Source organism: Pomacea canaliculata, linkage group LG10 (genome assembly GCF_003073045.1).
Source record: "Pomacea canaliculata isolate SZHN2017 linkage group LG10, ASM307304v1, whole genome shotgun sequence".
Lineage (NCBI taxonomy): Eukaryota > Metazoa > Mollusca > Gastropoda > Architaenioglossa > Ampullariidae > Pomacea > Pomacea canaliculata.
In genome coordinates, this window is record NC_037599.1 from 9,986,136 (window position 1) to 10,010,258 (window position 24,123).

Genomic DNA, 24,123 nt, shown 5'->3' on the forward strand with positions numbered 1-24,123 from the left:
CTTTACATTTCATTTCCATCAGCAGCATTTCGTCTTCCGTGAAGACACTCATTCTGCTTGATTTGCAATAAACATTTCCTCCTCCAGCAAATCAGCAGTCGCAGATAATAGCGTTTGTACTGCCGTCTAAACATTCTTTGATACCTGCAGTACCTGACTGGTATCCAGCAGGTGGCTCTTTCCTTTGGTGTGTTTGTGACGAACCCCTCTCTCCACCGCCCACCCATCAAAACCACCCCTTCTCCCGAGAGTCGGAATACCGTGATTTACACGAAAGAAAAGATTAGACCAGCGAGCATGCTGTCTCACTCCAAGGGAGATGAAGCACACGAGAAATACTTGCTCTCTGTTCAGACCTCACCCTCACCCAAACCCTGAACTCACCCACCCACCCTGCGGAAGCTGCGTAGAGTGCAGTCAACGATGCATGCAGCCTGATGCCAGACATGCTGTTGGTCCATCATCACTTTATACTTATTTCCCTAGTCGGTGTTCATCCAAACTTTTAAAAAACAAAACCCTTTCCTTTCATATACATGCCATGCTCAGTCAGTTGAAGCAGGTTAGCGTGTCTTACAGCACGTTTTTTCTTTGCATATCTTTAATCTATTGATGTAACTTCTGATTAAAGAATAGTGTATGCTGTTTACCTCTCGTTCTTGCTTAACTGTTGTGCTTTTATATTTTTTCTTAATATATTCATGTGTTGTGATACGTGTTCATTTCTTGTTCAACGTTCTGTTTTTTTTTAAATTTGTGTTTCACATGATGCTCCGCTATGCAAACTATAATGCTATCTTACATAATTATTTTACCCAAGACAGCTCTAACTTTTGGTGGTAGAGGGGTTCGTGTGCATAGATTTGTCGCTTAAAATTGTTTCGAGAAAAATACCTCCGCCACTACCCAACGGAAATGGGTATCTGATTTTTATCCAGGGGAGGTAAGAGAGAGGAGCCTGTCTCTCAAGTTTTTAATTCATGTCTCAAAAGCTCTATTCGCACCTCGCATATTCTGTTCCTGATTCTTTTAGGAAGGATGGGACGAGGATGGAAGGTAGGGGCCCAATACTTGTCGTGCCGACGACCATCGTGAACGGAGCTAATGACCAGAAAAACCACAAACATCGGTGGCCACATCTTTATCCGAGAGCACAACAGACTGGACGATGGAGACAAGAAGCCCATGGTGTGATGGAATGAATGTGTGTGTGTGGGAGAGTTTGAGGTTAAAGAACAAGACTGATCACGAGAAGAATCTCCTTGAAGATACTCACTCTCCACGGAGCAATCATAGTTTTTTAAAACCCATTTTTTTTCGTAACACCTGGCGGGGTAATCTTCAAGATTTTTAGAGTCTCTAGAAGCAAAAGACGTGTTCTGGCACACTGAGTGGTGCCGCATAGCTGCGGGGTCAAGCTATCCTCCTATACTCCCGCAGGCACTGTATGCTGGCATCCTTACCAACCCTTCGCCATTCACTGGCTGCGTTGTAATGTCAAACAGAGGCCAGGGTAGGAGGGGATCGGGGGAGCTCGACTGGGACAAGGTGGTTGTCTGCAGCAAAGCCTCGTCTGGACAAGGCGGTCGGTAAGGGGGGAGGGGAGCGAGACTCGCAGAAACCTCCCCTTTTCCCGAGAATCAGGTCTTGGAGACCAGTCTCCCAATCAAAGCCAGCTTGCGGAGTTGTGTTTTCTATTACCAGTTTTTGTGGTGGAGTTGGTGGTCAGTTGCTTCTGAGACACTTCGAGGAATGAATGAGTGAGTGGGCCAGACAGTGGATATTAGTTCTATGGCGAATCAGTAACTGTGAGGCTGTATAGTGACGTCCAGAGACTGAGACTGATTGACTGATTTTGTATTGCTTTCAGTCAGCGAATTAGTTTTTTAAATTCAAAATAACTATCAAGAAGCCTGGACGCCTTTTAGGCAAACTTTTCTTTTTTTTTTCTCTCTCTCTCTCCTTCATAGTACACATGGCCGTTAAGTCTATAATTAGACACAAAGAGTTTTACCACGTGCCGCTTGCACTGAAACACGTGCACTTCCGCTTTCATGTTAACCCTCTCAACGCTTGGCCGACGTCCTGACGTCTCACTCAACGGAAGCAGCTTTATTGTGTAAGATCCTACTGAAAGGTTGCATACTTGATCCTCTGCTTATCTTTCAATTTCAGGCCTGAGATGTTTTGCCTCGTAAAGTGTTGGTTTCTGAGCTTTTCCACAAGGACATGAGTGAGTCTTGGTTATTGTATTTGTTAACACCTGTACTGGTTTAGAGGAATCCATTGCCTCAGGCAGGTGCTACTCAACTCAGGAATGCATGTCAGACAAAAAGCGAGAAAGCGCCGCTCAGATGATGATACCTTGCTGGACATTGGAGCCTGACAGTCGAACTTCTTCCTGACATGTTGCCGCAAATGTCATGATGACACCACGTGGACGTTGGGTACAGACGTTCTTTAGACGTTATCATTGGTGACTTGAATATTGATGACGCCATATTGAGTCTCGCGCCTTACGGTATGTCGTGATGTTGACGAGCCAATCGGGCATCCTATTGACAACAGGGATTAAGATGCAAAATGAATGTAAACAAAGACTTCAGCGTGTTAGTTCATTTCTCTCAACCAGAAACATGTCGTCGAACATTTGGCTAAACTTGGGTGGCAAAGCTGTGTGTCATGATCCCAGAAAACCAACGGTTTATAAACAGAACTTTTCGTCACCATGGTGAGCAAGTTCAAACTTGTTTGCTCAGACACTGTCAGTGCATTTGCCAATACAATTGAGTTTAGTGGCTCTTCGGAAGTTTGGCGCTTCAGCCAAAGTACGACCTGGGAAAACGAAAGAGATGCAATCCTATCTCGCCGCATTTTGCCTTTTCACATATAAAAAGCAGCCGACACATCAAGCTGTGAATCAATTTGTTCCGTCAGCAGTGTCTTTGAAGCATCCAACAGTGATATCATTTCTTCATGGTGTCTTTATCAAGCTGTGCTGTCATTTTTTTTCGGCATTGTCTTTAAAGCATCAAGCTGTGATGCCATCTGTCTTCTAGCTATTACCCTTGTGCAACATGCCCACCAAAGTAGACAAAGTTGAATTAGGGGCAAGACCATCGACGAGGTGTGGAGCACGGTTCCCTCCGTCGATGACCTCCAAGAACCCTTCTGGTAACATAAAAGGGCGGAAACATATTTGTTCTGGTCATGTGACCCGGCACAACATTCTGAGAACATTCTTCAAGGCACCCTTAAAGGAAGGGAAGACCCGGAATTTGATGGGTTGGCGAACATAAAAAGAAGGAACAGTCCTTCCTACTGCTGCTGAACAAAGGCCACAATGGAGAACCTTGTCAGCTGCTGCGCCCGTTGAGCCCCCAACTCTTCTACAACGATATCCAAATCAAGAGACTGAACCGAACTAAAAAACAATAAAATAAAATAAAAATGTTTATCGAAGGGGATTCAGATATGGGAGACATAATTTCCTTCCAGCATGGAAATAAAAAAGAAGAAGAAAAGGAAGAAAGGAGATGCGAGAAATAATTACGGAAGAGACCTAGTAAGGCCGATCTTCCTCTGATGAAACTGATTGTGACTGTCTGGGGATCAAAGAGGGCAGTTTAAACTCATTTTGCGCGAGTAGCCCTTAACAAATATAATTAAGGTTTGATAACTTTCAACGCCCCAGGCTTTGCTTTCTTTTGATAAACCTTTCTTTTTTTTAAAGAGGAAAAATGTCTACTGGGTCGTTCGGTGTTTGTTGATATTAACTGGCTTTATTATATTACACACTTCTGAGTCGGTTTATTGTTGTAGGAATTAAATTTAAATTTTCTAGTGCATTTTTTAGCATTCCTGATACGAAGGCGTTGGCACGAAGCAGTTCAAGAACGGGGCAGACGGAAACTCGCCAGACTGCTGATGGAGCGAACACGATGGCTTCTCATCTTTGCCGTCGAGTAACTCATTTATCTCTCTTAAAAGGGAATGACATGGACAGAAGGGCTCCTTTTTTACAGACACGTGACGCCGACAGGCTTTTACATTAGGTATCGGATGGTCATCTGTGAGCGGCTGGATTATATGGACATCTTATTGACCAAGTGTCGTGTTCATTAGGCGCGTTTACCCAGCCTCTTACTACTACCTGCATATAGAGACTACATTCCCGTATTCGTGGATTCCTGTAGGTTTATCCATCAGCTGGTAATTTATTGGAGGGTCACTCTTCCGATAACTTGCTCCTTAATAGAGTAAATATAAGATTTCATGACAGTGGACATTATGCGCCTCGATTTATTATCCAAATGGAAAATATCTGAATATTTTTGCCGTTTAATACATGCCAGGAAACATTCGGCCACCATGATAATATGACCTTCCGCAGGTTCTTGGGGTTTTTTTTTAATATAAAAAAATGGGGTAAATTGTTTAAATTGTAGGTCTCCTGTTTCCCCTTTTGACCTAACAACGCATGCGCAGTGCTCCCATTTTTCGGGAATTCACCTACATTTTCCTGTTGGGTGAACTTAATCAGCTACTTACATACTTAAGGTAGTGCATTCTTACTCTTGGGTAAATTGCCGACGTCCATGATACAAGTCCAGGGTATCTTCATAATGTCACTGAAGGGTTACAATGCAAAATTGCTTGTTCTGTGTGCACGCTCGTGGTCGTATGTGTGTTGGGGTAGGGGATGGATGGAAACAAGTTTCGGAAGAGTTTAGAAAAACCCTCCTGTTAGCATAACACGGGTATTTTGTGATAAAAAAATTTCTAGACTGTCCATAAACATTGTTTTCAGGAGTGAAGCAACGGGTTGCAAAAGGTGCACATAGTCTCTTATCTCTTGGATGGTGGCTCTCTTGGGAAGGTGAAGGGCTGGCGGTTCGAGAGTCGAACGCGTCCGTAGAAGCTTTTGTGTGTTTGCGCGGGCTTACAGAGAACATCTGTGGAGAAATTGTTTCCCTATCCTCCCCCGAGACATGCTAATATATGTTTTTTGTAATATGCTTGAGCGTTCTTGACTCCAAATCGTGTTAGTAATGGTGGCGAACTTTACAAAAGTTGACCCAGCCTATTACATCATGGTGAATCATACCCTCGGTGAAATTTCGGCGATGAGAAATCTATTTAACTGGGGAAGTGGGGAGAGTGATGACGAATTATATTTTCAGCTGGATACTGGGGTGAACAAAAGGTTTTCTGGGAATGGCAGTTTCATTTTTTAATAGACTGGGCTGAGCTCTGTAAACTTGGGGCACTCCAGGGCCCCCCACACATGTATATTTTAAGTTAAATATTACAAAAAAAATACAGAGACATCAGGAAAAATATTTTACCCCTTTTAGTACACTTTAAATAGAAGTGTATTCAATTTTTTTTCTTATTTTTGTGTATGTGTGTGAGAGAGAAATTGTATAGATATGCATGCTTATGTGTGTGAGAGACTACATATATGCATGGTTGTATATGTGTTTTTGGATTAACCATCCCATGGAGTAGCAATGTTTTGCTTCTTTACTGCATTTTTCTACTTCAACTCATCCACAGATAAAGGTTAGATACAGCATGTTGCTGTAAGCAGCAATAAGTTTTCCAGCAACCCACCGAGAAGCTTATCGCGCGCTGCGTCCTCCTCATCATCTCATGAAAATGCCAGTCACGTGAACTTTTAAGACATCCGGGCAACAGCGTGGAGACAGACACGACCCAACATCCTGCAGTTCTTTTTCCCCCGAAGTAATCTATCTTGAAAGTACATCAGCTGAAGAGTCTCTGTAGCAAAGGGAGGCGGGTTGTGTGTATGTGTGTTTGCGCGCGCGCGTGCATGCTTTTGTCCCTGGGTGACAGAGAATGGAGGAGACAGAAAATAGCGTGCTTATCTGAGCAATTGTGAGCGTGCCACATAGAAACAATGGTTAAAGAGATGCTTACAACCCTAACTACATCTCAAAGTTGGTGACAGTTACAACCTTTTCAGCATACAAAGAGAAGCTGAAGTACTACTCTGCATACGACACGCGCTGACCTCTGAACTCCGTAGTACAGTCATGGTCAGAGTTTGCTTCCTCGGGTTCAGGCAAAATGTGGCATGTCCTGTTAGCTCCCACTCGCTAATCAATGCCATCTGCATGCGGTCGGGCATATTGCATTACAACAGTAGAATATTCATATCCATATTATTGGCCATTCCAAGAAAACTGCATGATTACTCACTGTTCTTCCGCAAGGCTCGGATGTTTTTACAAATACAGACATATTGTTTCTTGTCTTTGATGCGTTGCATAGCAGACAAATCGTTTTTTCCATAAAAATATGCTTTGAGATTCACTGACCTTTGAAGAAATAAAACAGCCTGGATGACACTGGATTGGATTTGTCAGACCGCAGAAACATCATTCAGTGTAAGGAATTTAAAGGTCTGTTAGGTAGTGTAATTTTTTTTCAAACGGCTGAGCCTAGTACGAAATCTCCGAGAAAAGGAAATATTCCTTGAGATATAAACCTAGAAATATTATCAATTAACTCTGTGTACGACTTCATTAATATAAATGGAACTGGGGCAGTGTGTCAAATAGAAACGTGACTAGTTTGATTTTTCTGTGTGAACGCTCGTATCTCTATAATAGCAATATGCTATCAACTCAGGTTTTGTGAAATACAATCTTGTTCTCTCATCCTATCATTACAAAGAGTACACGCGTAGGCCTTTTAGAATGTGCGTGCTAGTGGTCAGGAATTCCATCAGGGATTTATAAAATGCATTATTTATAATCTTATAATCTTACAGAAGGTCGAGACACGCCATACACAGCATTTTGAAAAAAAGCATTTTCATAGCAAATCTGACATTTCCCTAAGGAGCCGTAATGTGCAAAGTGCTTTCGTGTTGAGGTTCATTGTCAGGAAGTGACGTAATCAACACGTGAGTGCAATATCGTCCTTTAGAGCCCACACGACGACCGCACTCTAAATGCTTTCATAGTATTGTACTTAAAGGAATTGATGCCTTGATATTTTGCTCTCGACAGACGGACATGTCCTACACAGAACCGTTACACGACCCACCTTGCCTCTTTGTGCTCAAAGCTAAAAGGTAAGACGCCGTGTCCGGACCTGCTGACGACATCAGCAAACAAAAAAGACATAGATGAGAGACATCAAAAAGAACGGCTTCGATGGGAGGTCATTATTTTTGCTCTTGCATGCTGAAACATTAAGCCCAGCTTTGTGATAAATCCAGTGCGGCAAAGTCATCCCGCAGCTAACACCGGAAGTGACGCAGGATTGATAGAATCAGAAAACAAGGGGAAGCGCCACGAGATCGGATCTCTGAGTCGAACGTGAGGCAATCGGGTACATACCCTGGGTGTGAGGTCAGAAGGTGTGTGTCCGGATTTGTTTACACTAGAGGCGGTAGACATATCAATGTTTGTCGTGGAGCATGCTTTACGTAGTTTTTTTCTCTGGCAAAAGGAAGCTGGCTGTTTGTACAGCTTTTGTCCGATGATGATGATGATAAACAGGTTGGCATGAAAGGGGCGAACCTCGCGTACTTAAAGGCGTGCACCGAGTGCAAAATTGTTTTCAAATATATAGATGCTGTTTATTAAAGGATGCTTATTCCTGGAGTCCGAGGAAACAATTTGGTTCCGAGCTACAAGCCCCAGGGCATTACAGCTCTCACAAGGGTTTGTGGAAAGGGGTCCTGACCTTTTTGTCGTGACGTCACAAATAACATCCCTCGCTCTCGCTTTGACTTTGACCTTCCGCGACTTTGGAGCATGAATTTAGGAATTATATGTGGCCTTTCAAAACAACAAAACAAAAACAAAACAAAACAAAAAAGCGTTTGCGCAATCGATAACGACTGCGCGTCCATATTCACGCACATTTAGACACATGACATTTTATACGAGTATATATATATAAGTGCAGATATATATAGTGCAGATATATATATAAGTGCAGATATGAAAATGTAAGCATATATATATATACACACACATAAGGAGGCTGAGCAGTAGAGTAAGAGAAATAAAGATTTTTTAAAACATCCTGTAGCGATCCGTTATCTCGCTGGTACATCAAAGGGGTAACTTTGAGAAAATTACATTCTACTACCACCAAGTGTGTCTGGAAGTTATGTCGGGGAGATAACGGGTCATGAGAAACCAAGAGATGAGACGATATCTTCTTATTTAAGTTCGTAACATTTAATATATCGGCACCGCTCTGTAAGCCGGAGAGACGGACCGACTTGAAAGAGGAGAACGGCAGAAGTTTGACTTGCATGCCGATAGAAGAAGAAGTAGAAATGTGTGAACAAATAAGAAGTAGAACAGAGAGAAGGTGTGAAAAAATAAGAGAGGTAAGAAAGGTGTCTATAAATAGTGCACGCGACCTGATGGGCAAAGTCAAACCTGAAACTATAGACACACCTGCTTCAAGTGGCTTTAGGTCGAGTTTCAGCTTCCTTTTTGTTTCGGGTACTTCTCGAGGTCAGAAAAGGAGAAAGAAATCATAGCCGTGGAGAGAGAGAAATAAAAAAAACAAAAAAACAAAAAGAGTAACTCGTTTTCAGACACAACTCTCAGGGTGAAGGTCGCCAAAGGTGCGCAAACAAACAACGCTTGTTACAGGTTTCTTAACTTACCTTCTCCATCTTCGTGTATTCTTTGAATGCGTGCTCCCCCACCCCAGCCTAGTTGTCAAGGTAACTGCAAATGCCACTCGCTTGTTCGCTGGTTTGATGGCAACGTAACCCGCGTTACGACCCATCCTCCGGTTTACGGCTTGTCGTTAGCGCGCTGGACCCGCACAACGGGCTCAAGAGCCTTAAGACCGGTTTACGTCTGTCAGCTGTAATGGCTGTAATGGCTGTAATGGCTGCTCTCAGCACCTACAGCAGCTGTTTGGTCGTTACCCTTGAGGTCGGACTGACAGGCTTACAGCGCCGAGCTCAGGGAGTTATTTTCGAAACAGAGCCAGAGAAGAAACATTCTTCACGGTACAGAAAACGAGTTGGGTTCAAAGTGTGTGCGCATGCGCGTGGGCGTGCGCAAGCTTATGTGTCTTTGTGTAGAAAATGGTTTGTCAGCAGAGTTGTTTATACTTGTGTGTGCGTATTGCTAAGCAGCATACGTGTATCTTTGCACCGCTTACTATCTATAATACAATTTGACAAGCGAAGGAATTATCTATATACAATTTATCATATCATATTGTACAATATATATATAATATCTAGAGTAACAGAGATGATAAATAAACAAAATAACGTAGTAAACAAAAAGAGAGAAAAAAATTGGTAGGTAATTTAAGGAGGATTTTATTTTTGTAACCCAGGTTACTTTGGGGACAAGATAAAGTTAAACTCTCATCTGTCACACTTCACTTTATCCTACTTTATTTATGTCAGGATTATTTCCCTTCCATGAACCAAGTGACATCATGGAGGTCAAGAATGTTCACAAAGTGAACTCATCTATCTCTGCCAGTGTATTGTTGGTGCAGCAGTTTATTTGAACGCCAGAAAAATCTTTTAATACCTATTACTTAATTATCGATGTATGTTGTTTAACGGAAATCTAAGTTTTCTGTTTTTAACTATTCTAATTAATTTTTTTTTCTGTTGTTGCCCTTTTCGTAACAAACCCCAGTTTCCCCGAGTCTTTATGAGCGTGAGATGGGTACCCGGACTGTGTACTCGCTTTCCACGCACTATTTTGTGGTAGTTGTCTTTTCCCCTCCGTCACTTCGTTCACACACATTTTCCACCATCTTTCTCCTCGCACTTGCTTCTTCCACACTTTCCATCATCACTTTTCCATACACGTTTTTCACCCTCTTTTCAAAATCTGCACACCTATTTTGTACCCTCTCTTCTTCCCTTCATAAGTCTTGGAGCAACCCTTCCTCCCTACACTTGTTTTCTAGCGGCCTTTGAGTCATATTTGTTTCCTATCGTCCCATCTGCTACGCACTTGTTTTCTATGATCACTTCCTACTTACACTTAGTCTTCCTCAGTGTTTTTTGTTTTTTTTTTTTGTTTTTGTTTTTTTGTAGATCTTCTCGTCTTCTACATCGTAACACCTGTCTTCTATCCTCTCTTTCTCCACATATTTGTACCCTTGTACCATCACTTCCTCCACCTTCTTGTTTGTATCCTCCCGTCCTCCATACACTTGTTTACTTTCCTCCACATACTTGTTTATACCCGCCCGTCCTCCAAGCACTTGTTTGTTCCTTACCTGCCTCCAGCCACTTTGTACCCACCCATTCGTCCTCCATACACTTGTTTCCAGCAATCATCGTACATCTCCAAAGTGTTCTGACACGAGCTGCAACTATAAAGCTGAGGTCACACTAATTGTAAAAGTGCATCGCTGATGGCTAACACTAATTGTAAAAGTGCATCGCTGATGGCTAGGTCACACTGGCTAGGTCACACTAATTGTAAAAGTGCATCGCTGATGGCTAGGTCACACTAATTGTAAAAGTGCATCGCTGATGGCTAGGTCACACTAATTGTAAAAGTGCATCGCTGATGGCTAGGTCACACTAATTGTAAAAGTGCATCGCTGATGGCTAGGTCACACTAATTGTAAAAGTGCATCGCTGATGACTAGGTCACACTAATTGTAAAAGTGCATCGCTGATGGCCAGGTCACACTAATTGTAAAGTTCGTAGCAGTCAGCTACTCATGGCATAAACTGTATGAACTGCACCTGGCTGTTACTTTAATATTACAGCCAGCGCTTAGCGACGTGGCTACGCATCCGACCCCACAACGTTGTGACCTGTTCAATATTGTATTGATTGAACTCTGGTCTCATCACCAGCTGGTCGTCAGCAGAAAACTTACTTGTTGTGGGAGGCAGACGGATGAATGGAGGAATGTTTAGTGACTCCCCGTTTTCGCCGTCTGCTCCATACCTCTGCTGCTCAGATTTGCTGAGGCCCGGCAGCGATAGAGGAAGAAGGTGGGAGAAGGGGGAAAGGGGAGGGACAGAAGAAAGAACCAGCCACCGACCGTTAGGACCTGACGCTGCTGCGAGTTCCGTCCCTTGAGCCTTGTTAGACCTGAGCCTAGGATGACGGTGTGTTACACTCCGCCAAGCGTGACTGTTCTCTCTACAATGCTGCACGTATCTCTGGGATATATGGGGACTGGGGACAGGGAGGGAGCCTGCAGAGGTGAGTAGAATGAGCCTACTCCATACTTGCCGTTCTTCTTTATCTCTTTGACTTCTCACTGTTAGTATTTATAGTAGCAATTTTTAAAAAAGTCCAAGTGATGCTCTTTGGCATATTTTGTGAGCAGACGAAGAAAAAAAAAAAACCAACCGAAATTGGGTGGCATTACTTTTTTCTTTCTTTAGTGTGTGTGTGTGTTCGTGCATGCTTGTCAATGTGCATACAATCGCATAAAAGCAAATATTGGGCGTTACAGACTGACTGGATCGATTGATTGAGTGCTTCAGAAATCACGCAAATCTTCTTTTTTTTATTCGGCTGGGAAATTGAATCCTTTTTCTGAGTTAGTGCCCCTTCGTATAGAGGGGCGCGAATGCCCCATCCCAAACACCCTCCCCCCCACAACGCACCCACATGGTATGTTTACATCGCACGTCCTTTTGTGTGAGGTTACCAGAAAGAAAACTTGGAGAACTGCCAGAAACATCACTGCCATCATTTTGTTTAAGATATTTCCTCCCTGCGAAATCTGTTACCAGAAGCAGGGAATCATCTATGGTAGTCCTCCCCCACCACATTTTTCCGTTTGACCCGGTCAGCGATACCCTATGTCATGGTCACTTACAAGAAGTCATCTCTGATAAAACATGCCAACATGCCGATACCTTCAGCTGACATTTTATGAGTGGACACGGAACCTTTAAGTTTCCTGTTCGTGCTTAAAATAGTCATTAGCCATTTATAAAGCATGATAACTCTTGCTTAGGAACTGATCTTGCGACTTACTTTATTCGGGGAAGGTTTGAACCTGTGACTGAATGAAGTGGACACAAATATTTCTGTACCGCAGCATTTAAAAAAATTTTATATTGACTATTGTAAAATGTTACTAGTAGTTCTAAACTAAAAAAAATAATCTTCGTATTCCAAGATATTAGTAAATGTTAAGCAATCTCAAGTTTCTTTAATATAACCAATTTGCAAAATTTGATATTAAACTATTTTTTTAAAAAAAGAGAAAGAGATATTTCTAGAAACAGACGTTGCTAGTGTCACAAATGGATAAAAACTAAATGCAAATAATAATAACAGCAATAATAATATAACCGCCCCAAAAAAAAAATAAATAAAAAAAAACAAAAAAACACAACAACAAAAAACAAACACGCAAAAAACCAAAAAACAAACAAAAAAAAAAAAAAAACCAACAACAAAAACAAAAATAAAATAAAACTGAAGAAGATCTCCATGTTTTCGTGAACTATGGAAAGTCGAGTCTGACGAGTGAGTTACCGTAAGTTATAACCAGAAGTTTCCACAGCTAGAGAATAAAAATAGATAACATATTAGATTCTCCAATTATCAATCACATTAGTCCTCGAGATGCTTCTCTTCTGAGTGCCTTACCTCGAAATCCATTCATGTAAGAAAGCGAGGTGAATGGTGCGGATAACGGTAGCCTCCCCTCTTTGTAGTCTCTAGCATCACTTCCACTGCGATTGATGAACGCTCTTCACACAAGGACCTGATGCGTGCTCTCCCCTTCCTAGTCGCAGGCAGGGGGCGACGACTCATGAAACTTATTACTCCAGGGGCTAACCTTCATCTTCACAAGCCAACAAGAACGTCAGATAACTCATTGACGGGAAGCCCTATCGACAAGGGCGGATTGGTAGCTTCATTCCTCGTGCGTGCTTAACCCCTTTGCCACGGAGAAGCGATTTGCTTATTTGGAATGGAGGCTGAATTGCCGCTCTTGCGATCTTCATCTAGAGATGAGAAGCTGGCGCGGAGGGAAAGGTCAGGTCTTGGGAAGACACCCACGTCACGTTATAACCCTAATCCGCATTTTCTGATCGCGGACATTTATTTATCACGTTTGAAACAGCAGCCAACGTGTGTTTGGTTCCTTACGATAGCAGTGTAGATTGATAGGCTATCATTTAGCAATATTCACAATATGAACATTATTTCGTAATTTTGGCCAAAGGCATTGGGAGTTGGTGCTCATAAAATAGTATTACAAAATTTTTCATGCGATGTCGGAGTAAGGCAAGTTTTTGAACTCCAGCTTATTTACTCATCGCCAATGGTAGAAGCGCCTGTAAGGCTGTGTGTGTGTATATGTGTGTAAAAAAGGAAGACAAAGCAAGCAGTTAATGAAACTAAAGAAGAAGAAGAAACCTCATTAGATCCATCGATCCTTTGGAAGAATTTATTTTTTTGTAGATTGAGCGTAAGCCGGAACTTTAAAGAAGTTTCAAAGGCTAAATTTTGAGAAAGGCTGGACAAATTAGAACCTTTAGCAATATTGTCCCCCGTAGCTGATAAGCGCCTGTCTGTGCTTCTAATTTTTGCAAGTGTCAGATTTTAAAATAACTTTGTCTCCATTTGATAAAGCTAACAGCGTGTTTTGCTGGACCTTCGAACGGTTGTTCGTTTAGCCATTCCTTTGCATATCTGCGGTCTGGTCGAACAACGGCTAAATAATTGTCACAAATGCAGTAAATATGGGTTTCTTGGGTTCAAATCTCGCTTTGGGCATCTGTTTATATGACTAGCTGACTCTACGTGATAATAACCTTCTCTGCTGACTTGGCGTATTCTCCTTTCTTGAAAAGTTTGGAAGGGGAAGGAGTAACAGTCCTCATCATCTATTCAAAATAGTTCTTTATCGGCACTGGGAACTGGTAACCATTCTTGAATTAACACCAGTCAGGTTTTTTTTTTTTTTTTTTCTGGCAGTCCGAAAGGAGTAAGAAGTATGCACAACTGGAAAGATTAACACTCTTTTGTGACATTACCGAAAGCTTATGTATGAAATTTTTGTTTTTATCTCTAACAGATGTTCGTAAACGAATAAAACACGAGAAAGATTGCACCTCAAAAAGCTGGGATGGAGCGAACGTGGTTCATAGACAGACAGCGCGCAGGTTAGATAGACCATGGCCCAAAACGAAGAAGACTATGATCTGTGGGGTGCAATATCTGTTTCTGTAACACCACAAGCCGGCACCAGACGAATTGCTTCAACTCCTAAAAAAATGTCTGTGGCTGAGGACTGGGGTAGTATTGAACGGCGCCTGCCAGCCTCTTTTTTGTAGACAAAATTAGGCGCGTGTGTTCTTTTATTTCTTTTTTTTTCGGCCAGTATATGTTGAAGGAAGGAGTAAAATGGAGTGGTGGGGCTTCTACAGCAGTGAGGAAACCTGCGCGGTGGATTTGAAAAAGAAGAAGAAAGTCTGATGGGAGGAAGGAGAAAATGTGTTTCTGGTCTCCGAGAAGTGCCAAGCTTCTTTGATGTTTACTGCGCCTGACAGGATGATGGCTAAGTTATTGATGCCTTGCTGCTGTAGTTATTGTTAGTGGCAGGGGCTATGAGCTGATTATTGCCTCATTCTGTTGCACCTGATTATCCATGTTCAGGGCGATAATGACCCTGACGATGTCTCTTAGAAAAGCAGAAAGGTGCAACACGAAAGCTCATGCTGAATGTCAGAATTTCATCGCAAACTCATTACGACTCAACTGTTAGGTAAGTGCTTGTGAGGTAAGGGTTGTCTCTCAAAAGTGTCACAAACTTTTTTAAAATCTAGAACCAAAATTAGCCACACAATCGCAATATGTCTATGCCGGCAAACTCTCTGCGATATTCCTATATTGTTAGTGTGCTTCCCACCTCATCACAAAAGGGTCGTTTCGTGGCCTAGAAAACTATCCTTGACCACCCAGCGGTACCAGCTGGACGGATTCTTCCACATGGCCATACCCTAAATTCAGTGAGCCTCTTACATGTCTATGTCCCTACGGCCCCTACACTACAGGTGCCGTTGCCTTTGTTTTCAACACATCCCTTATATCATCATTTGATATCGGGACTTTCATTGTAGTTGTTACTTTCTCCGGGAAAACAAGTGATCGCCTTCCATACATAAATGTGTACGTAAGTGTGAGAAGGGCCAGAGGGCAGCTTAGGGCATCTTTATGCATAGGGACGCAGATTGAGCACAATTCTGCAGCCCAGTCCGCGACTGCAGTGGGCTGAGTGCAGCTCACCACGGAGAGGTCGGAGACCCGCAGGCAGCGATGAGAGCGGCTTCGTGCAGATGACTGGTAGCCAGGGGCGAGTAATGCTACGGGAATTAACCCTCGCCACACAGAGCTGTCAGGAGAAATGAGACCGGAGTTGTGGGGAGGAATGAGGAGGGAGGAGAGAAAACAGGCAGACAGTCAAGACAATCTTAGTTTTTTTCGTGTGTCTGCAAAATGACGGCATACATTGCATAAAGAAATGGATGGACTGATTGCTGGATCTTTGTTCCAGCCACTTCGAACATCAGCTCAGACTGGGTACAATTTGAGGTCTCTCCTCATTCTCCACATCGAAGGCTGGCGTTGTCTCCTTGAAAGAAAAAGCAGATCGGCAGAAAACGCGATACACTTCACTAAGTTCATTCTTGATGCGCGAATGAGATAGGAGTCTAAAGTGGTCTTCAAAAATTTTGGAAATGGATGATGATAAAGGTGTCAGGCACCCCATTCAACCGGTGGGGTCAACTTGGGTAAGGGTGGAGTACCCTGCCCTACAAGAGTTTCGGACCGGTTAACGAGCCTACCAAAGCCGGTGCCCTAACCACTCGTCTCCCCTACTTTCTTTTTCTTAAGTATTGAGTGAATTAGTAACGATTAGCAGACTTCTTTTTTCCCCGTCTTTCTTTTTCTCAAGCAAGAAAAACATTTCCAGCTGCTGGAAGGGTCGATGGGATTAGACCAAGCCTGTAACTCGGAATGTCTTTCAAGATGAAGATGTTAAGAAGCTGCCGCGGTTGGCAGAACACAACACCTGTGTTCAGTCGTTGGGGTTGGTGTGTGTAATCACCGGGGCCCGTTATAATGATGTAGACAGACGTATTACTTCGTTGACGTCAGCCAGCGCGTGTCGCAAGGTAAAACGTTCGCTTTTTCAGTGCCTCCTTCCCTCTCTCCCCATCACCCCCACCTCAGCCATTTCCCTCCCAACCTTAGCTCAGTGCCACTTTGCTGCTTCATTTTTGTGTGTGTGTTCCTGTTTTAGCGTAGTTACAGATGGATAAAATGTTATTGCCTACAGGTATTCTTGCTTACAGCTTTGTTCAGGTCGTGTCAGTATGACATTATGCTAGGATGTGTACAGCGTTGAGAGAAGCTTAACAACGCTTTGACAAGATAGTTCCATCGAGTATATTTGTTTGTTTGTTTGTTTGTTTGTTTGTTTGTTTGTTTGTTTGTTTGTTTGTTTGTTTATGAAAAATATTCATAGAGAAGACGAACGGGAGCTCTTCAAACAGCAATCACGTCAAAGAATCACGACTGTTTCAGCTTAAAGATGTGCTAGCTTCTAATTTTTTTGCCTCGTCTCAGCTCAGGACGTGGTTTCCCAGAATATGAGTTGCTAAAGCTGCAAGCTGCAACATAACAGAAACAGGATTTAAAAAACCCATCTACATCAGCAATGCACACGAATCTGTTTTCGTTGTCAGACTGCAGGCAATGAGAAAGTTTAGAACCATTGTTATGCATATTTTCATGTTCATTCTTCCAATCTTCCTCTGTGTGTGCTCTGTTTCTGTACACACTTGTGTGTGTTCTCTTCATTGAATTTTTTTTTCAACATGCCGCACTTAGTTCTATGATTTCGTTACCGTTTAGAACATGTTCACCATCTTGGAGCGCGTGACAATTGTCCTGGCGTCTTAATGTCACACAACACCCAAGCTTCAGCGTTGGATCACCACAAAATCTGACTATTCCTCTGACACCGTGCAGACCAACGATCCCACTGACCACCATACACATTACCCCACTGACCACCGTCCAATCCAATGATCACCCTGACTATACCCTGCAGTAAAACGTCCTCCTTCGTGCCAAACTCGAAACCAACTGGAGTCCAGAATCAATGTCCAATTATCAGGTATCCACGGCGGACATCTGGTTAATCCTTTCGCAGCAGGTGGTTAATCTAAGAGAGTGAGATCAATACGGCCACTTGAGACTGAGACAATGGCGACGTGGACTGCACGAGTCAGCGGCGCTTGTGACCGCAAATTGAAAAGCTTCATGTTTCGTGAAGATAAATTCTCCACAGACTACATTTCCAAGGCTTGAAAGGCCGACATTGCACGCTTGACATTGCTGACATTCGAGTCTTTTAATTATCCCTTTTATCCAGTTTCTTTCTCTTTCTTTTTTTTTTTTTTTTTTTTTATTTTTTGTCTGCCTCCCTACGACTTTATTCTTCTTTTGTCTGTTCTATATCAAATTTTTTAAGCTGCAGAGCTGAATTATAAATGATGCACGCCCCGGTAATGTTGAAATTATTTAAAGGTGAATTGATATTTTATTCGGTGAAGCCATGGTTACAATTCATGCTGCTCTCAGTTTCAGGAGGGGTGTCTCTAAAATATGGCGCTATCTAGAGGGAAAGTTAATAGATTAGTTTATATTAACCGTGGGGGAAGAAACGCTGGGATGAAATAAAAGTGAAGTTTTGTTTTTAAAGAACATCGAACACTCGTACGTCTGAGTCTCGTCCTATATGCTTATGTTAGGTTTGTATTCAGTGAATGCATGAAGTAAAGCAGTATTTATGAAAAATAAAAATATTTGTCAAAAGCCCTACTTATTATGTTTTTATTTATAGCTCATTATGTTAATATTTATAGTTCAGTATAATATGAACCTTCTGAAAAAGTATTTGAACACTCTGTCTCTCTGCCTTTCTGGACGTATGTCTAACCCAAAGCCTCATTTTTCATCTTTTTTATTTTTCAGACAACAACGTAGGCAAGCCAACAAGACCCCTTGCTGTGTTATCTCCCTGACTACCAGTGCGTCACTTCCGGTTTCGGCCACCATACTGATCTTGTCAGCCACCATTTTCTGCTTGGGCTTCATTCATCAAATGGTCACGACCTGAGAGCAATTGGCTCCCCATAGCTTGAGTTATGGGGCTTTAACACAGTCCTTGCAGGCTAGTGAACGCAGAAAGTCTTTACTTGAAACGAAGGACACAAATTTTATCCCCCTTTTGTTCAAATCCGTTCCTTTGAGTTCGAGGTCGAAAGACTGGGCCATGATTTTTCAGCAAGCAGCTGATAGGAGCTGCAGGCACTGCCATTTTTGTTAACAGAAGAAGCAGCTGGATTGTTTACAAGGCCATTGAGCGACTTTGACCAGGAAGCCTCATTTGACGATGTCCACTATGGTTTCATTTGAAACTTGGGATAAAACTGTGCCGAACTGGTTTTGGGGAAACGGATCCTTCTTCGCTGTTTTGTTTTAGCAGCCAAGATTTTTCCCAGTGATTTTTTTTTCTCTTGATGCTACTGTTCTATCAGCTGCCTTTCACACACGGGTTTAACTTTTCCTAAATTTGCGAAAAACGTTTCAATGTTCGGCATCAGCATTTTAAATGCGTTTTGATTCCATCATTTCGTTGTGTGAAAAGCAAAAACAGTTTATCCAATGAGCGCGTGACGTGGAAGAGGTCAGCGAAGGGAGAAGAGGAGATAATGGGGGATCCGCGGCCTGCCTCCACAAGAGGTGATTGAACTGTTGAATATTTTACAAAGCAGCTGTGTAATGGATTCTGCTGCAAATCATGCCCTCTTTATTTCCCTTCCATGGACTTTTTTCCCCCTGGGCTGTACTAAAAAGCTTTCGCAACTCTTTTGTCAAACATAGAAGTGTCCACAAATGTCAGAGCTTAAAAAGGGGCTGTACGGGCACATTTATGTCCGGACAAAGATGCGAACGCTTGCCCAGCCCAGAAATGAGTCTGCCAAGCAAGCATCTTGGTGCTGTTTCTTGGGAGATCATCAACGTGTCGGTGGTCTTTCTAGATTTTTGTTGGTGACAATTTTTATTTGATAGATGGCGTCAAAGCACAAACAGCTTTGTGATAACTTGAGAGATTTTTCTGCTGTCAGTAATAATAAAGCTGATTTTGATATTGTTTTTTTCTACTTTACCGTAATCACAAAGCGAGTTACAAAAACAAAGCAAAGTAAACATTCATAAAAATACAAGTATAATATAAATGAACATAAAATACATACATCGACCAAACTATTAATAAATAATCAAGGACAGAACAACACAATATGAAAGTAAATGTAGAATTTTTACTCAGAGTAATTTGATACAAACACATCTTGCACGCTTGCATTCGTTTTAATCTTCTGAGTAGTCAGTCTTAACTAATTGCACTAGTATTTTGCAATGTATATTTAATTTAATTATTTTGGTCCTAATTAGAAATTTTCTTTTCCTGGCTTTTATTTTCTGCATGTTGGACAGCAACGTCTGTCAGAACAGAAAAAAAGATGAAATCCAAACACTACTTCTAGTAGGTTTTGTACTTTTAAGATTGTTTGTCTGTTTGCGTGTTTGCTGTATCCATAAATTTCTATTTTTAAAAATCTTTTCTACGATGTAATTTTACCCTTTGAGACGTTTGCTGTAAACCATGTATATTTTGTTTTTATACACAAATGACAATAAATGTTCACCTAACACAGGGTGCATGTTATGAACCACGGGCATAACGTTTCCTATGCGGGGGCAAAGTTCCTTACACGAAGAGGTCTACGACCAGTATGAATGGACATGTTTGGGAACGAGGTCACTATTGTGTCACAGAGATCAAATGACCCTGTAAATTTTAGCTCTGACTAGAGCACAGTTTTAACATGTCTGCTACAACTCAATTTTTATTTTCAAACAACTAGGACAGTGTCAATACAAGAGACTTCATTTTGTATTCTTCCTCCGCCACGCTGCTGAAGCCAGAGATGTGACAAGGCCATCTAGTTCCCTAATTCAAAAGGAGACAAAGAGCGTTGGAGGGCTATGTCATGAAAGTATAGCCTAGTGACCGAAAATAAGATCTCCAAAATGTGAGTCAATAAATTTCCTTCGATGATAGAAGTGTGCAGACACCAACACGCACACTCATAGGTCTCTCGTTTGCTATATAGCAATGGCGACTTATGTCCGTGCATTTTCTTGAGGTCACACTTTAACCTTTTAATGTGTACGGTGATAGTTGTAGAAAAATGTGATCCTTACCTGGCTTAAACTGACCTCGAGCCATTCGTTTTCGAAAAAAAAATCAACATTTGGTAGACCTTCAAGCAGCGATTAATTTTGAAGGCAGTAAACTCACAAAATGTTCAAGAAAATAGAAGTGGACAGTTGAGAGTAGATCAAACGGATGTGTGGATTGTGACCGTTTCCTGCTTCAACTTTCTTAATTGTTTGGGAACCTTGTTTCAAACTGAGCACTTTCTAACGGATTATTATTATTATTATTATTATTATTATTATTATTATTATTGCTGTGCCTTTATTTCAATTTTATGTATACTTTTACTTCTCCCTTGCACTTTCGATGACTTACTTATGATAGGTGTAACTTCCATGGTATTTTTTTTTTTTTGGTTGGCCCTTGCTCAAGGACGTTAAATGTGATTTAAACTTCTTGTCACATTCACTTATTGGTGTGAAGAAAAGTGATATGTGTGTATCTGGGCCGGCTTGAAATATATTTAGCACAGATAATAATTGATATCAGAGCCAACCACATTGCCAATCATAGCAAAGGTCATGTGCTAATGATATAGCGAGTCTTATCTGGTATCGGATAATAATTCGGTGACTTTATCAGGATGTGTTATATGCACAAAATTAATACATTACAGAGCTAGAATGATCAAAGGCGTCTCTGATTAGCAGTGAATACTAGAGAAATGCTTTGGTACAGAGAATTTGTGCTGTGGAGATAGGGATTGTCGATGTTTCTGCAGTTTGCGGCAGAGACATGTTTTTTTGTGTGACCAAAACCTGAGGTCGTACTTTCTTTGTATGTTCAAATGAACAAGTTTTGTATCATCTGACATCAGTCCTTAACTGGTTTTTATCTTTGAAAGCTATACGTGATTTTTACAGACTGCAAATTTCTCCTTTATCCATCGAACAGATTTACTCAAGAGCTGTAAGATCCCCGATCGTCTCAAACCACAATCCTTCCCCCCACTGTGCAAAAGCATCTTTCTTTTAAAAATTGTTCTTAGTCTTAACCTTCGAAAAAGAAACCCCATGTAATTCCACAAAGAAAGTATTTTCCCAACGAGCTGTTAGTGGGTTTGTGTCAAACGATCTTCAGATATTATTTTAATGCCACCTTTGCATCTTTTGTAATATTTTAACATATTTTGAAATGTGTATATAGCAGTGAGCTGTGTACAAGCTGAGTCACCGCGCTGACGTTTTCCACAACCAAAGTTTTTGTATACAATGCCAACTGGTCAGAGAACTCTGGAGTTCCTAAGTGAGGAATGTCCATACTTGTTGACCATTTGTTATTCTCCATCTCCCGGGCACGTCCATGAGGACTTCTTGTATTCCTGTCGGAGTCTGACAGAAAGTACAACATATTAAAAGAACAGCTGCATTGCTGCTATTTCACGTTTCTCTCGTTTTATATCATTTTCCAATACATGTAAAATATTCTGCATGAGAAGTATTTTGTAGCATTCTAGAGTTTCTGTTTTCATCTTATTTTGTGGCCTATACAGACCAGCGCTGAGATGGGGTGGGTCCATGCGTAAGTAGTTTCTCACCCACCATCTGCATTCTTCTTTGTCTTTGAACAATAAGAGATACACTACACTTACATGTACAATATATGCAACTGAAAGTGCCAGGGGTTCATAAATCGGCACTGTAAACGTATTTTATTTTCTTTCTCACTCACACACACACACATGTGTGAAGTCCGAAGAATGACGCAGTTTAACGTTAGTTCTCATCAATAAAAGTTTGTGTTAAATTTTTGTGACATTCATCATTAGAAAAGCAGATAGCTGCGCTCCTCTGAAGACAGACGGTATTGTCCGTACCTTGGTCCAAGCAAATCATCCAAGCACTTTTGTCATCAGTGTTTAGACAAAACATCGTACGACTAAAGCCCTTATCTCAGCGCCTCTGTCTTCTGACTTCTCAAGCACTATTTGAATGCAAACTTGTTTTCTAATAATCGGGTAAAACTCATTGCAAGGTATTATTTTCCAAAATATGAGAGGACACTCCTTCTTCCATTCTCCAAAATACGCCTAAACATCATCTTGCCCTTCTGTATCCCCACGAACTAATATTCCCCATGGTATCCCGGGACAAAATCTTGACTTCATGATATGCCTGACTATTCTAGGCCTTCTTAACGTAGACATATCCATGCACTTTCCTGACTTCTTGAAATTGTATCTTACACCTAGCTTTACTCAGTTTCTTTAAAAAATGTTGACCCAGCAAGTCTTTAAGACATCAGTTCTGCTGGCTGATGATCTTGTCTGAAAACGCCGAGCTTTGTGCAAGTTATTATTACACCAGAAAAAAATAGATAGCTTTCTAATTTCCCAAGAGTGATTATTTATTTCATTAACTGTCTGTGATTTTAACTTTTAAATTACGAAATCGCCAACAAATTAAGTGGAAAACAAAAGTTGTTAAAAATATAAATATGATCTTTGTGACAAAGCACTTTATATAAAAATATTATAACGTCTTATTCCTAATATTCTCTTTTTCTTCCTTCAAAAATTTCTTTTACTTGCGATGTGTCTTTCTTCTTTATCTCGCTCTCTGTGTCATTCACATCTTCCCTTCCTTAGTTTCTTATCTACAGGTTATTTTTCAAAGAAGTAAAAAAAGGTCAATATTTCATCAGTCAAATGCATAATAGAAAATGTCAGCAATTATCTGTTAGCTCGATAATATCTGTGTGTGTGTGAGTGAGAGAGAGAGAGAGAGAGAGAGAGAGAGTAAATGAGCTTATGCGCGTTTAAAGGCATGTGACAGGGAGGATGTGGCGATATATATATTATTTTTATGCTTCATCAGCTGTTTGTACGGTTTGGTATATGAGTTTGATAGATGCGTGCATATAATGTGTATAATGAGATTTCTGCATAATCATCATCAATCATCAATCATCATCCATCAATCAATCATCATCATCCATCATCATCATGCATCAACTTTGTCTGAAGTTTTCAGTTTTCATGCACCGACCAGGTTAACTCAGCATGCTGCCATAAAGCCTCGCACAATACAGGCAGCCATTCAGTTAGTCTTACAGTACTCGAACAAAAAATAAGTTTTTGCTGTTATCTTTGATGCTGATGAATGGCTAGATTACTATATAGTTGGTGCTCACTACTCACATTCATTTTTTATGACGATTAACATTTTGAAGAAAGAGATCGGGCCTTCCGTTTGTCTGAAATCAAGTGATCAAACTAAGACAACCCTTTACAGATATATTCTAGTTAAGGATGTAATGGATTTACATACAGTTCTTTGGTTGTTGGTCTGTCGGTAAACGGTTTATCTTTAGCCTGGCAATAATTTTCCTACAAATCTCTCCTAATAATCGATTGAATTGCCAATGTATAAGTCACTTAAACTAAGAAAACAGGGTTGCTAAAATAAAATTAACTTCCATTGAACCAAGTATTCAGCACGAATAATAATAAATCTGCATGTGCCATAATCTCATTGCATGAGCAAGTGAATAACTGCGTTGTTTTTGCTAGTATTTCATCCCTCGATCAGCCGCTCTTCTTGCGAGCCCATTTGACTAGCTACTTTGAAAATAAATAAATAAATAAGCAAAAGGTATTGAATTCTCAAGTAAGCATGTGCACTTCAACATTCGCACTTGTGTGTTATAAAAATCAGACATTTTAGACTGCTCATTTAAACTGTCAACTGGGATATGATGTTTTTGACATTGGATGCTTTATATTATGTTGTCCTTTTCGATGATTTGAAATAAAGTGACACATTAATTAGTTGAACTCTTTGTAAT

General features: G+C 41.1%; 2 long non-coding RNA genes across 4 annotated transcripts in view; one reads left to right on the forward strand and one right to left on the reverse strand.

Annotated features, from left to right (window-relative positions):
- Window positions 1–24,106, forward strand: part of LOC112573141 — a 43,078-nt gene extending 18,972 nt beyond the window's left edge. For all 3 annotated transcript variants that reach the window (XR_003101175.1, XR_003101174.1, XR_003101173.1), the window contains one exon: window positions 18,024–24,106. This is a non-coding gene — a long non-coding RNA (uncharacterized LOC112573141). The remainder of the gene's footprint in view (window positions 1–18,023) is intronic.
- Window positions 867–9,806, reverse strand: LOC112573142. The gene is made up of 3 exons (XR_003101176.1): window positions 8,666–9,806; window positions 8,451–8,453; window positions 867–2,555 (listed from the first exon to the last, which is right to left on the reverse strand). It is a non-coding gene; the product is annotated as an uncharacterized LOC112573142 (long non-coding RNA).
- Window positions 24,107–24,123: the final 17 nt, after the last annotated feature.